Genomic DNA, 14769 nt, shown 5'->3' on the forward strand with positions numbered 1-14769 from the left:
CGTTCTGGCAGTTTTGGGTGCAGCGGTTTGGGCGTTGGTACGGCTGCTGATTCGGCTGCCCACGTCCGCCTGCTGCCTGCAGTTGGAATTAACATTCCAACACTCCCCTTTAATTTCAACTGCTAGGCATTAGGACATACCCAAACACTTCCTCTCGTAGAGGGATTTCTCAGTACTGCTGTTACAAAGATATCTTCCTCACATAGAGGAATTCACCAACTGCTTCTGATGCAGTTCACAAACAAACAAAGTTGTCTTCCTCTTAATAGAGGGATTAACCTGAAACTGTGCTTAAGAACACCTTCCTCATGACAGAGGGATTCACCATTACAATGTGCTGAAGAGCACCTTCCTCATGACAGAGGGATTTACCAAACTATGCTAAAGAGCATCTTCCTCTCAACAGAGGGATTCACCAATGACTATGCTGAAAAGCATCATCCTCTTGATAGAGGGATTTACCATGACAATGTGCTGAAAAGCACCTTCCTCTTTAACAAAGGGTTTCACCAAATGACTGCTTCAAATGCAGTTCCAAAACAAACAATCATTGCGTTGTTGTGCATACCCATTACATTGTTCTTTTATGCTGCTGCATATTCTCTGCTGCACTGTTGTGCCATCTTCTTTGTTGCGTCTACCCCACACTGCTGTGTCTACACTTGCTATTATGTTGCTGCACTTCACTTACATTTCTTTGCAAACTCTGCATTGCTGTGCATTCTTCAAAGACAGAATACTCTGTCTTTTCTGGAACAATTACTCTGTCCCACCTTACAAATTTACACTGTTGTGTGTAAACATTTCTTACATTCACTGCTGTTGCATATGTTGCATTTCAATTCAATGAGCAACACATTCACTATACTTACATTTACTGCTGTAAAGAAAAATTTCTTTTACATCTGCTGCTGTCCATCACCTTTCATTTCTTCAACAAAAACTTCATGCTGTTGCATTTTCTTATTTGCATTGTTGTGTGCTTCTCCTTCTTGCCATCATGCTGCTTTCCATAACTTCTTGCTGCTGCATTTTTCATATTCACTGCTGTCCATACCCATAACCATAGATTGTCATCCCTGGGTTTTTATTTGCTGCTGCGTTGCCTCTGCAATTTGCACTGTGGCTGCCTTTTGTTTCATCATACTGCTGTGTGCCCATACACTAACTCTTTACTCTCCATTACTTGCACATAGAGAGAAATCATCCTCACGCCGTTTTGCGCTGCATTCTCCACACAACAAAAAAAATTTAACACGGGCTGCTGCCTTTTCTTTTTACACCCTTGCTTCACACAATCTTAGTCTTCATTCATTTTCTTTTACACAATGCACTGTTGTGCAGTTCCTTTCATTTTTCTGCTGCCACACATTATCATTTACCCATGTGCATTAAAAATCTGTTGTCCCTGTTTTTCTTTATGCATTTCTTTGCATGCTGCATTGCATATGAAGAAAAACATTACATTTTTTTTACTGCTGTATATTGTACTCACTCTACTGTGAGTATGTTCTCTCACATTACATAGAAGGAAACTACCTTCCATTGCTATGCATTTCAATGCATGTGCTCCATAACAAAAAAAAATTCAAAACTGTTGTTTTATGTTCTATCTTCCCACTGCTGTGAGGGTCTCCATGCTTTGCATACATTTCTTATTGTGCTGCTGCACTTTACATTTGAGCGCTGTCCCCTTTTCTTCTCTGCTCTTATGGCAGATTTGATTTCATGTATTTCCTTTATAAAAATAAGTCTTCATTAAAGAATGACTGTTAAGACAGTTTCAGCAAAAAAAATTACAAGCTCCCCTTTAATGTGTGCTTGTCTTCTTTTGGCAGACTCTTCTCAAAACAAATTTAGATCCACTAGGGAGTTCAAGGGGCTTTCAGGTTGCATTTCCTTCCTTCTCCATACTCGTGTAACTTTCTTCTTTTGCATGGGTCTAGCTTGTGTAAGAGCCCATGTCAAGTTACAATCTCGTGCCATATGCCCAATGTTATGACACTTGAAACATTCAACATTGTTCATGAATAACATTTCATGATTTCTTCTTGTGAAATTGTTTCTTGGAGATTTTCGGGGACCACAACATTTATCTTTATTAAATGCTCTACAGTCTTTTGCCATATGACCAAAGTTTGAACAAGCGTAACAATAACCATAAAATGAACTTTGGTACCTGGGAGATGGAGGTTTTCTTGATGCACTTCTGAAGCCTTGCTGCCTTGAGATCCTTTGTTGATGACCATTGCATCTTGCCTCTTTGCCATCAGCTACATTTCTTCTTGGAGCTGGTTTTCCACTTGGAGCAAGATTTCTTCTATTGCAGCCTTCATTTTTCTCCTTGCCTTTGCTGGAACTAGGAGCATCACCATTTCTTTCTGGCTTCTTCACATCTCCTTTGCTTAAAGCATCTTCATCCTTGTTTGAGGGTTCACCTACATACCCAAGTCCTGATTTATCAGATGGAGATCTGTGATAGCTGAGCATATCATCCAAGGCTTGTGATCTCTTCATGATCTTGTTCATCCCTTCAACCTTCTTCCTGAGGAGGACAATCTCTTCTTCCAACTTTTCACATTCATTATTTTTCTTTGCTAGTTGTCCCTCAGTTTCTTCCTTGCTACGAGTAGCTTCAGTTGCAACTATTTTGAAGGAGATAAAGTCTGTCTTCATTTTGGAGATTTCTTCATCTTTTGCTTGACTGCTCTTCATTTTCTTTTCAGCTCCTTGTGCCTACTTCCTGGCTTCTTGTAGTTCAGACTTAAGGGAGGAGACCTCTACCTTGTACTCTCCAATCTCTTCCATAAGCTTGTTCACTCTCTTGTGCCTTTGTTCAAGTTGACTTGTCAAGACATCTGCCTGCTTCTTTGCACTATTCAGCTGATTTGTCATAGATATGACTTCTTCATGATGTTTCTTCTTGCATTGGTCAAGCTCCTTCTTCAGCTTGGTAAGCTCTTCATCCCTTTCTTTTACCTGAAGCTTGATGAGGTCAAGCTTCTCATCCTCAGCTTCTATGATGGGTTCAGAATTTTCTTCTTGACTCATTGTCATGGTCAGTGCTCCCTTTGCATGAAGGTCATGCAGTCTGTCCCATATATCCTTTGCTGATGTATATTTTCCTAGATTCCTCTTCACAGAATCAGGCAGTCCATCCAATATAGTTTTTGCTGCTTGTGCACTATACTCCATGGATTCTTTATTCTTCTTGCTATCATCAATCACTGATTCCCAGATCTCAATCCCCTCAAACATTAGGAAAGCCCTCATCTTTATTTCCCATACATCAAAGTTTCCATCAAACTTTGGGGTTTCAAATAGAATGTATTCTAATGGATTGCCTTCTAGTTTAATAGAGGAGGGAGACACATTTTTAGCAAGCTTGGAGGCTTTCTTCTTTGACCTTGCCATACTTATCTAGGCTTTAAATACTTGACTGTGTTTTCTTTTAAATCAGTGACTGTTCCTTCAACAGTAACACAAAGGAAAGCTTTGAGAAATACCTTAACTCTTTTGGCTGAGTCTTTACACTGCTGGAGAAGTTTGACTGCTGCAACAAGAGTCTTTCCTTCAGCTTCTTTGACACTTCAAAGAGCCTGGACTAGCTCTGATACCACTATTGGGTATTTTTACAATGGGGAAAATACCAAAACCAATCAAGCAAATACCACAGAGCCAATGCTTTGTTCCATTTCTTCCAGGACCTTTGCACAGCGAAGCTATTAAAAACGAAATCACTCATAACAGTCCATTACACAACATAAAACATTTTTCTATTGCTTAAAAACAAAACTGTTACAAACTTCATCCTCTGCACAGAGAGGGATTCACTGGAGAGACTCTGTCTCTCTCTCACTTCTGGTCTTCCACCGTTGTGGGTATTACAAAACCAATCTCATGCTACCTCTTGCTTTTGCAATGAGCAAGCAATACAATACATCCCTGTTTTCAAATTCTTGTCGCACTGCTGTGCGTTCTATTCATTCCAATGATATCTCGCACTGCTGTGCGTTTAAAACAAAAACAAAAAAAAAACTAACCCACACCACTGTGCGCTGCCGCAGTTGCAATGCACAACAAAAGAAAAACTACATAACCATTGCCACACACGGGCTTACATAGCCATATATAAAAACATATAAAAAAAAATATGGCCCATAACCATATTAAATGGCCTCACCAAATTCTACGTAAAAACATATATAAAAAATAACATATGGGACGTATGCCCATTACCACATTAAAAGCCGCCACCTAATTCTACGTAGAAGCGTTAAAACCATGTCGTTTCCTCCACGGCGGTCAACCACAAAACGACACAAAAAAAATTTCATTTTGATGTGGGCGGGGTCGGCTGACGTCACTTCAGTGCCATGTGTCGCCACCTCATTCGTCGGGCCCGGTCGTTAAAGTCCGCGCAGCTTCGCGCAGATCCGAGCCTCCTGACCCGATCCAACGCAATTCGCTCCCCAAGGTCGCACAAACAAAACGACCTTTAGCGTCCGGGGAGCAGGCGGTTTGGCTGTTGTACAGTGGACGCGTGGTGCCTCGTGATTGTGTCGGGGCCTCTCTTGGTGGTACAGCCATTTGCGAATGGCGGTGCGGAGAGACCGCGCGGTTTCGTTCTGGCGGTTTTGGGTGCAGCGGTTTGGGCGTTGGTACGGCTGCTGAGTCGGCTGCCCACGTCCGCCTGCTGCTTGCAGTTGGAATTAACATTCCAACACTTCATTCGCTGGGATTTGAAGGCATTTGGTTTCGAGATGTGTCATAGAGTCTGTCTCCAATTGTTCGGCACGTTTATTTGGAAAGGATCGACTCGTTGTGAATTTGGGCAGTGGAAGGATGCATTATCCAAGCAGAAGCTATTATAATGCAGAGCAATCCAACAGTAACAATCCATCATTTGATAGGGCTTCACCTCCTACCTATGAAGAAGCAGCAGCTCCGGCGTATTACCCCCCGGCTCCCCAACCTGAGGTAGTCGCTACCCATGGTTGCGATCCGTCAAATTACAGCTACAATCACCCCCAAATTACAGCTACAATCACCCCCACAGTATCAATGCCAATTACCCAAACCAATTTCTTCAATACCCACCTCCCAATGCTTCGCCATTCACACTCCAATCGCCCATACCTTCGCCCACTCCGGATGTTAATGGTAACTATTTCTATAGTAGTAACCCCACTGCCCCTGTTTATAACTCCGCTGCCGCTGCCCAAAACCCTGCGTATGACCAGCGGTTTGCGTATCCCGGCCACAGAGGTTATGAAAACCTAGATTCCTTTCAGCTGCCTGGTTTTGATCAGAAATACTATGAGATCCCCGTTGGAAAAGAACCAGATTACGACAAGAACGGTTTTGATGTTTACGATGATGGTTTTGGCTGTGAAGTTTATAAATACGATGGAGAGCGAGCCGAGCCATATGGTTCTCACGGCACAGGTACAGGTGCGGGTTCAAAAACCCTAGCAGCGTTTGATGATTATGGGAATTTGACAAAGATTACGAAGGCTGTTCCAAAGGCTGAAACGCAGGATGGAGGAAACGGTGTGCAGAAATTCAGGGTGAAGATACTACCAGATTCGGGTTCTCAGAGTACCTTGGATGTGCTTTTCCAGATTGGTCTGGATGGGCTTCGAATGATGGATCCAAGCTCAAATAAAACATTAAGAATCTATCCGCTTGAGAATATTATGAAATGGGAGGTGAATGATCCTTCAGTGTATACTTTCTGGGCAAAAAGTTCCGGTGATCTTGATCCCAGGAGGATAAGGTTACAATCAAACCGCTATACCACAAGTACAATTCTTGACACAGTGGCAGCTGCTTGTGTTCAGCTTCGAGAGATGGTGGATGACACAAATAATAGTGACAGAAACAAAACATCTGACCAACTCACAGAGAAAACATTGAAGAGATCTGTAGAAGAAAAACAACATTGGGTTCCTAATGAAGCTGTGACAAGTTGTAAAGTATGTGGGACAAATTTTGGAGCATTTGTCCGATGGCATCATTGTAGAAACTGTGGTCATATATTTTGTGACAAGTGTACACAAGGGCGGGCTCCACTTACTGCAGACAAGGATGCTCAACCAGTTCGAGTATGACAATTGTTTGGCAGAAGTTCTTACACAAAGGTTGACTACTACGAAGAAGACAAGAAGCAAAGCCAGTGCGCAACGAAGTCATGATGATCTTGTGAAAAGGCTTATGGAGGAAATGGGGAGAAATCGCAAGGAAAGCTCTGATACTGCTATGGGTTCATCTCCACATCCGTCTAGTAAGTTTACTTCTGATGGAACAAGGATCCGAGAGGTTGCCTGTCCTACTTGCACGGTTCACTTGCAGGTTCAAGTGCCAAGCTCTGGAACAGAAACAGTTGAGTGTGGTGTATGCCAACACCTTTTTCTTGTCAGTGACCGTTGTTAGTTGAATTTATCTAATGATATATTTTTGGTGTATATAATTATTTTGGATTGTAATAATATCGAAAATGCGTTATATTTTTTATAATAGCGCAGAATTTTGCCAGGAGGGTGAATCATAAGAATGTAGTAACGTCTTTTGGCTTATGTAATGATTATGTTTAACCATAAAACGCAATGAATGTAGCATTATTGTTCAATAGTGAGCTTTTATTATTGTCATTTTTCTGCAATCAGTACCGAATATTAAGTGTATTATTCGCATAAAAGAACCATAAATAAGTTAAATACAGAGAGCCCTTTTGTTTGAAGAAAAATATAAAGAATGACGAGACCTGACATGAACTTTCTTCTCTTCAGTCAGATGTGCATCCTATAGAACACTACTCCACGCGAGGGACTGTTTAAATTCTATGAGTCACACCTCTCTGGGTGCCCGGAGAGGCGAGGATACGATTTTCACTCACTCAATTATCGTAATGTTTACTTAGTTACATCGATAGGTGTGTTTATTCTAAAATGACGTTCTCAGATTTTTATTTTTAAATACTAAAAAAATATTGTTTAATTGACATATTCCTAGTAACAATTCACAAATGAATTAAGGACTTTTCAACCATTTTTCATTTTTAATAATGATTCTCTTACGTGTACTAAAAAATATTGTTTAATTGACATATTGCTGGTAACATATCACACAAGAAATTAATGACTTTTTAACTAATTTTCATTTTTAATAAAGATTCTTTAACGTGGAGTTTAATTAATAGATGCAGGGTGTTCTTAAGATGTTTTTCATAGTTAATTTTAATGTAAGTGTAAGACATTTTAAAAAATTCAAATGGTTTAATTTATAGAATTTGAATATTGTATGGGTTTTTCAAAGTGTGATATATAGAATTTGAATATTGTATAAGATTTTCAAGGTGCTAAATTTATTTATACATTCAAAAATGAGTTTTAAACAATAAAAATCACAATTTTGCTTGAATTTTTTTGGTCTAATCTTGATTATCATCGTATAAAATTGGTTTTTGATTCAAAATTCTCAAAAATCATTAGAACACTTTAATTTTAGAGAGATCACAACTCAAACTTAAGATTATAACAAATCTTTCAATCTAGGCAAATTAGATCAAACCAAATCCCTACCAAAATTTAAACAAATTGTAACCAAAAAAACGAATAACAAATTGACTACGGCATAAGTCTTCCACCTCTGGCAATCCATTTCGACCCCGCAGGAAAATGACCCATGCATAACGTGCAAGGCCTAGCCTAGGTGTCCAGAAGTTTCATTTCCCAAATTGTGGTCAGTCCAATACGATTCCTTTTCTCTGTTATAATGATCGTGCAATCACTTCTAAAATGCACTTATTCACTTGCAAAACTGACTTATGGTTCAGTCCGATTGATAAAATACAAATTAGTTGTACTCTAAATATACATGTTTGCAGGTGAGGCATGTGATGTGAGAAATAGTGCTTTTCAACAATGTATTCAACTGCAGAGCCTACTACGATGATGGTGTTTATAGGGAACTATTAAGGAGAATCCCCAATGGTGTGTAGGTAGAAAACTCCATACACCATATACAATATGTAAGGATATAGACGAATATCGAAATGGGAACAGAATCAATATGAATAAATCTAAAACGTTATATATGCACAGGGCACGCTTGTCCAGAAATCCGTTGCAATAATATATGTAGACTCTAAAATGTTGGACACGATGAAACTTTCCATTCCTACTATTGTTTCGATAAAATTCCATACAGTACAACTAACTATATATATATATATATATATATAATATATATATATTAAACTATGTTATTGTTTAGCTGTAGCTTATTTGTCTCAATTTTCATATCAGTATCACAGTAGGTTTTAGATTGAGAAATTAGTAAACTTTTAAAGGAAAGTATCGCCGGTTTTTTTTTGGAGACGAGGGAATAATAAAGAGAGTGGTGAGCCAAGCCGTTGCAAATCGGTATAACAAAGGATCCAGGGTTCCATATCTGCAGATGAAATTGAAGGTCAAAGAATCTCTTGAACGTCTTTTACGTAAAAACAGAAAGCTCAGTAATAAGAATCGAACCCATTATATCAAACCTTGCGCATGTACTGATGGTGTAAGAAATACTGCATTTCATAGCTCGTTATATAGAAATTCTACACAGAATTTATGATCCTTGTCTACGTTACTGAAAATGTATCCAGCGTGTGAGGATATGGAATATTTCTTGTTATTCACCCAATAAAAGCCTAGGTTTTATAAAATGCAACAAAACTGCTTCCCGAAAAACAATGTTAACACTTTTTCAGAGTGGTTCTCTTTGGCTCATGAAACTTATGGTTTACCACATTCACAGGTTATTCGTGTTGTGTTTATTATTAAATGTATTAGCACATTGCTCTTACACGAGGGCTGAACAATAATAAAGTTGAATAATGCATTAAATACATTTTTCCTTTTATAGTTTTTCGATTTTAATTGATGTGTCACATGTTGAATTTGTTACATTTCAAAGTGTCTATTCATTTCAAACTGGCTACATTTCAAAGTGTCTATTCATTTGAAATTCAAATTTCACCTTTATTTGATGCGCCTCTATTTTGGACTCTCTTTCTTTTTGACCCAGCTGCATGCTTCGACGAAATAGAAGAAATGGGCAACAGTTATATGTCAATGGAGTTTGTGTACGGCCTTATTTCACGCATAGTGTGAAAGGTCAACTAGAATGCTCACTGTCTCTTATTTGCAGGGATAGCTCGATTGGGAGAGAGTCAGAATGATCATACGTGCTCGTTTTCTTTTGGTGACATAGTCTACCTCACTCGGTGATTTGGGTTACATAATCTACTTTAAGTTGTGATTTTACATGAGTGTGTTTGGTGGGGTAATTCATTTTTATTTCGCATCATCCAGTTTAGTTTAGTTTTATTTATTTATATATGTAAAATTAATCAAATGAATGATTATAATAATATTTGTAATTATGGAATTTTATGGAGACTTTTATTTTATAAATAAAATTTTATTAAAATATTAGAGGTTAATATTATGGCTTATTAATACCATATACTGGAAAAAATCAAAATTCGTTTAATATGAGACTTATTTATATGATTTTTTTTAATTAATGAATTTAATTAAAAGAGAAATAAATATATAAATATTTTAGAACTAAATATCAATCTTTAATTCGTGTGTACTATTTTACACATGATTGTAGACATAATTAATTGTTATAGATGCATTAGTTAATATTATTTATTAATAATATTTAACTAATGGATATTATTTCCACTCATTACAAGTATATTCATAATGTATATCATTACTAGTACAATCACATTAAAAATATTAATGTGGTTGATATAGCCGAAGGCTTCATAAATATAACAAAAAAAAACTAATCCAACATGAAGATGTATAAAAAGGTTATGGGTCAATATTAACATGACAAAAAAAGGAATTACACATCTCATTGTGAAATAGACCATTTTGCTAAATAAAATTTTCTTATATACAAATGAATGTTATAAATAATAACGAGGAACTTATCATGAAGGAACTTATTAGAATTGGAGTAATCTCAAATCCATAGGAAATTGGTGGGTGAGAAGCCACTTGGCACGAATCTAATTTTTAAAATTTATTAAAAGTCAATCCAACCTAACAAATTCTGTAACACACTACAATTCTTAAGGAATTTAGACTTCTGTGATCCATGACATTGTTTAGATAATCTTTGGCAAAATCACATAACCATTCTTTTGTCGACGCGTTTCGAACCAACCAGTGTGGTTCATCGTCAGGACAAGTTGAAGAACGAATCCGGCTTAGCTGATTAAATAGAGTGTGCAGAGACTCCAACGGCTATATTGCCAACGGCAATCTTGGCAAAGTTAGGAATAACCGAGGAATCTCTGCAACGTTTAAGAAATACCAGATAAGCATTGAGAATAAACATATGCTGATTATATTCCCTTGAGAATCAATCTAGGCTGTCAATTATATTGCCTTGAGAATCAATCTAGGCTGTCAATTATATTCCCTTAAGAATCAATCTAGGCTGTCAATTAAAAATATAAAAAAAGTCAAGAGATCCTCATCCACCTTAAGTTGAAATAAGAAGCATTCGACATTAAATACAGAAAGTAGAAAGACAAAATTGAAGAATGGATGCAACTCTCTAGCAAGAGAGAGACTACACCAAAGCAATTCCTTTCCGTTATCAAGCCAAATTATTACATATATAGGATTATATAATTGTTAAACAACTTCTTAGAATATAGGAAAGGTCAACCAACAAAGTATAATTAAAGAAAACAGTTCAACAACGCACAACAAGATCTAATTATGGGAGAATCTTCTAGAGATTTATCCATTATTCCAATACCCCCTTTTAAAATAGAAATGTGTTTTCTACCATACCTAACTAATTCCTACATACTTCAAATTTTGTCTTTCCAAGAGGCTTTGTAAAGATGTCAGCCACTTTTTCATTGGTATCACAATAGACTACATAAATTTCCTTGGATTGTATCTTTTCCCTAACAAAATGATAATGTGTCTCAATATGTTTTCATCTTGCATAGTACACAGGATTGTTGGCTATCTTGATGGTGCTTTCATTGTGTCACTTGATGATGGCTAGCTTATTCTGTACTCCTCCCACATCTTCAAGAGTTCACCTTAGCCAAATTGCTTCACATGTAGCAATACACAAAATGTTTTACTGGGCCTTAGTGGATGAAAAAGAGACAATGGCTCTTTCTCATTTCTCCAACCCATAATCGAAGGCTAAATGAATAACCTATAGTTGATTTTTTATCATCGAAATTTCCGACCCAATCTAAATCAGAATAACTTGCCAAATCAACATTAAAGTCATAAGTATATTTAATACCAAAGTTTACCATTCCTTTTAGATACCAAAGAACCCACTTCATTTCTCCCCAATGGCTTTCAAGAGGTTTGACCATAAATTGACTTAGATTATTGACATAATATGTTATATCTAGCTTGGTTGTAATTAGATTATTTAGGCTTCCCATAAGATAATGATACAGTGTACCATCGACCTCTCTTGTCCCATAATTATTGCAAATTTTGGCATTTTGTTCTAATGGTATTGATATTGCCCCACATTGGTATATTTTGAATCTATTTAGTAACCCCCTAGTATACTTACTCCATGTAACCAATGTCTCAAGACATAAGAAATAGTGCAATTCACCAGGGCCTTTCTCTCGAACTCCTCTGACATTTGACCTTTAACTTCATCAATTAGCTTAGAAACATTGTGTTTTATAATAATATCAACAACGTAAACTTTGAAATGGGAACTACAAACTCAAAACAGGAACTCTAGCCAAAAAACCCCCAAAAAACATGAAATACAGTGCTATAAACGAAAAGAGTGTATTCTAGAATGATGGTTTTTATAGGGTTAATTTTCAACATATTTAAAAAATGGCAGTAAAACCAATTTTTTTGTGCAAAATAAATGAAAAAACATACTAATGTTTTTGGTAGAATAACATTTTTTTTTTCCGAGGTATAATTTCAATATTTTGTAGTAATGCTAATAAAGATAAAATAATGGGATCTGAAACACATTAAAATTCCATCAGTTTTCATCCATGTTGTTAACATATATTAACATGACACTAAAGATCACTAAAATTCTAATTGTTTTCAATCATAACATTAAAGATTAAAAAAATGATTTTTTTAACCATAGATTTAAAAAACGCTAAGTTTTGAACACATTTAAACCATGACATTATGAACAAATTACATGACTAAATTCATCAAACTATCAATACTTGTAGATTGAATGAAACATAAATTATATCTCTAAGTTATTGTTGCATTGTGGATATTATAAACAATAAAACTCATCATAATTAAAACATATAATCCAACAAACATAAAAATGACTCATAACTTCATTTAACACCATATGGAAATCAAAATTTTTGTTTCAAGATATGATGCAAACATCAGTTATATAAATTGTCTTAAATAGTTATTCAAAATCACTCATATTTTCTTGCACACCATCAGAATTAAGATCTCTTTCATGAACTAGTGCCCCATCTGACTCCACATGCATGCCCACCATTTCAGGTTTCAAAATTCTTCTAGATCTACCACTAGGTTCATCATACTCCCATCTCAACATTGTTTCTTCTGGTAACAACCTCTTCAGAATATCTATCGTCTTGAAGTGAAGAGTTTCTCTCTTTGTTAAATTGAAGTCATAAACAAGTATGTCAACATCCTCCAATTTGAAGAGGTCTGTGCAACGACAATTTATATGTGTACGCTTCCTTTTTCTCTTTCCACCATCAACTACCATCTTTGGCTTGCACACACCATTAAATGAGTGTGCATTTGTGGCATACCAATGCACTTCAACACCTGCAACATCTTTATTTTCTGTTTAGCAACCTAGAATGGATAGCCATTGGCATATCCATATGCTAGCACTGCGATCATGCAACCTTCCTTAATACCCTGTATTGAACCCCTATAAAGGTCTTCCATGGCATCGCATTGTGCATGAGACCTTTTGGAACCAATATACATTTCTCTTTCCTCTACTTGTGAACAATTAATAATACCTTAAGATTGTTGTTGTTCAACAATGTTTCTTTCATCATGTTCATTTGACACATTTTTTTCTTCATTTGTTGTTCTTGAAATGATATCAATTTGATTATTAAAAAAAGACTCCCACCAAACTGAATCAACAATATCAAAGCACTCATATGTATATATAATACATTTTTTAATTTCTTCCAAGCAATCAAAATAATTTATATCTCTATTTTGCCTACATGCATCATGAACTTCAGCAACTGATTGTAATAAAAATATATTTGACTCAAATATTGGATGATCTAGAATGAACTTAAAAAATGCCAAACCTGATGATGATGACCATTGTGCAGTAGTTAAATAATTCATGCCCCATATTAGTGTTTTCCCATCATTTTTTTTATACGAAATTGACATTCGAAGCTAATGTCATTAAGTTGTTTAATGCATTTCTCCTCACCATGTGATCCCACCATAAACCTTCGCATGTCAACAATTTCTTCCAACACATCAAAATAGGCTCTAGCATGTATGAATTCTTAATACATTTAATTAATGATAGCAAGCTCCCAACATCCTTCCTCCTCAATGTGACTGCAAAATGACGAAACATCTGATTAATATGGTCATGAGTGTGCCCAACAAGAAGGAAACCAACCTGCACCTTCTGAAAAATTCTCAATTCAAAAAGAATGCTTAAATATCCAAAAACAATTTGGTTTTTTTCATGACAAGTGTTGTCCAATTGTAGATGCAAAACTTCAGGAAGATTACCAGACGAATGAGAAATAATATCATGAATTATGGTTCTTGTTATATTTTCATCATTATGAATACTTGGAGTTGTGAAGTATACCCTTGGCAACATTTTCCCATTGAAGACCATACAACCGACTAAGTGGTACTGAATAAAATTTTCCTCGTGTAAATTTTTGGGTGTGCAAACAAAATGCTGTAGAACTATTCTCTTCTGGTCCATACCATCAATTATCAAACCCAAATATTTATTTGGATTATCATAACACTTCTTTTGATGCTTGTACAACTCTTTCCTTTCACTTGTTTGTTGTTCACGATGCTCTTGAAGCGCTTTAACAATGGAATCTACACAACATAAAAGAAAGTCATTAATGAATACATTTTCATGGTTGATGATTATACAATTTTAAAATTAATGTTTTGAATGATTACCTCTTTCTACCCCTTCACATTTATTCCTTTTTTATTTAACAAAAACATATGTATTGCAAACTCCCATCCTTGTCTTCTTAGGAATGCAAACATTGTTGAATTCTTTCTCCCATATATTCAAAAAATATTGATATGTAATAAATCGACCATCTCCTTCAACACCTTCTGCATATTATTTGTACAAGTTGTATATTTCTCATCTTGACAAATTATCTGGAATATGTATTGTCTCTCTATTTGGCATACACTCTCCATGCTTTGAAAATAAGTCTTTCATCCATGACATTGCGGTATTTGATGATGGCCCAAACTGTCGTTTATGATGTACTTCTAAATAAAATGTGGGATCCTTTTCCAAATTTTCTTGGATTCTTGACAGACAAAAATTACCCATTGAATGAAACATTTTGAAAGCCTTTCAATAGATAAATAAAGACCCAATATGATAATAATAACCTGATAATGTAGATTGCATGCACCCCACTCAATAGGAATTTTGCATGCTTTTATTCATTGACAAATATCT

General features: G+C 36.0%; 1 pseudogene; it reads left to right on the top strand.

The window, feature by feature from the left end:
- The first annotated feature begins 4845 nt into the window (after window positions 1–4845).
- On the top strand, window positions 4846–6435 carry LOC149231642 (protein FREE1 pseudogene; annotated as a pseudogene).
- Window positions 6436–14769: the final 8334 nt, after the last annotated feature.

This window comes from Pinus tabuliformis, chromosome J (genome assembly GCF_031772625.1).
Source record: "Pinus tabuliformis cultivar Carrire ecotype Pingquan chromosome J, CPIR1, whole genome shotgun sequence".
In the NCBI taxonomy this organism is placed as follows: domain Eukaryota; kingdom Viridiplantae; phylum Streptophyta; class Pinopsida; order Pinales; family Pinaceae; genus Pinus; species Pinus tabuliformis.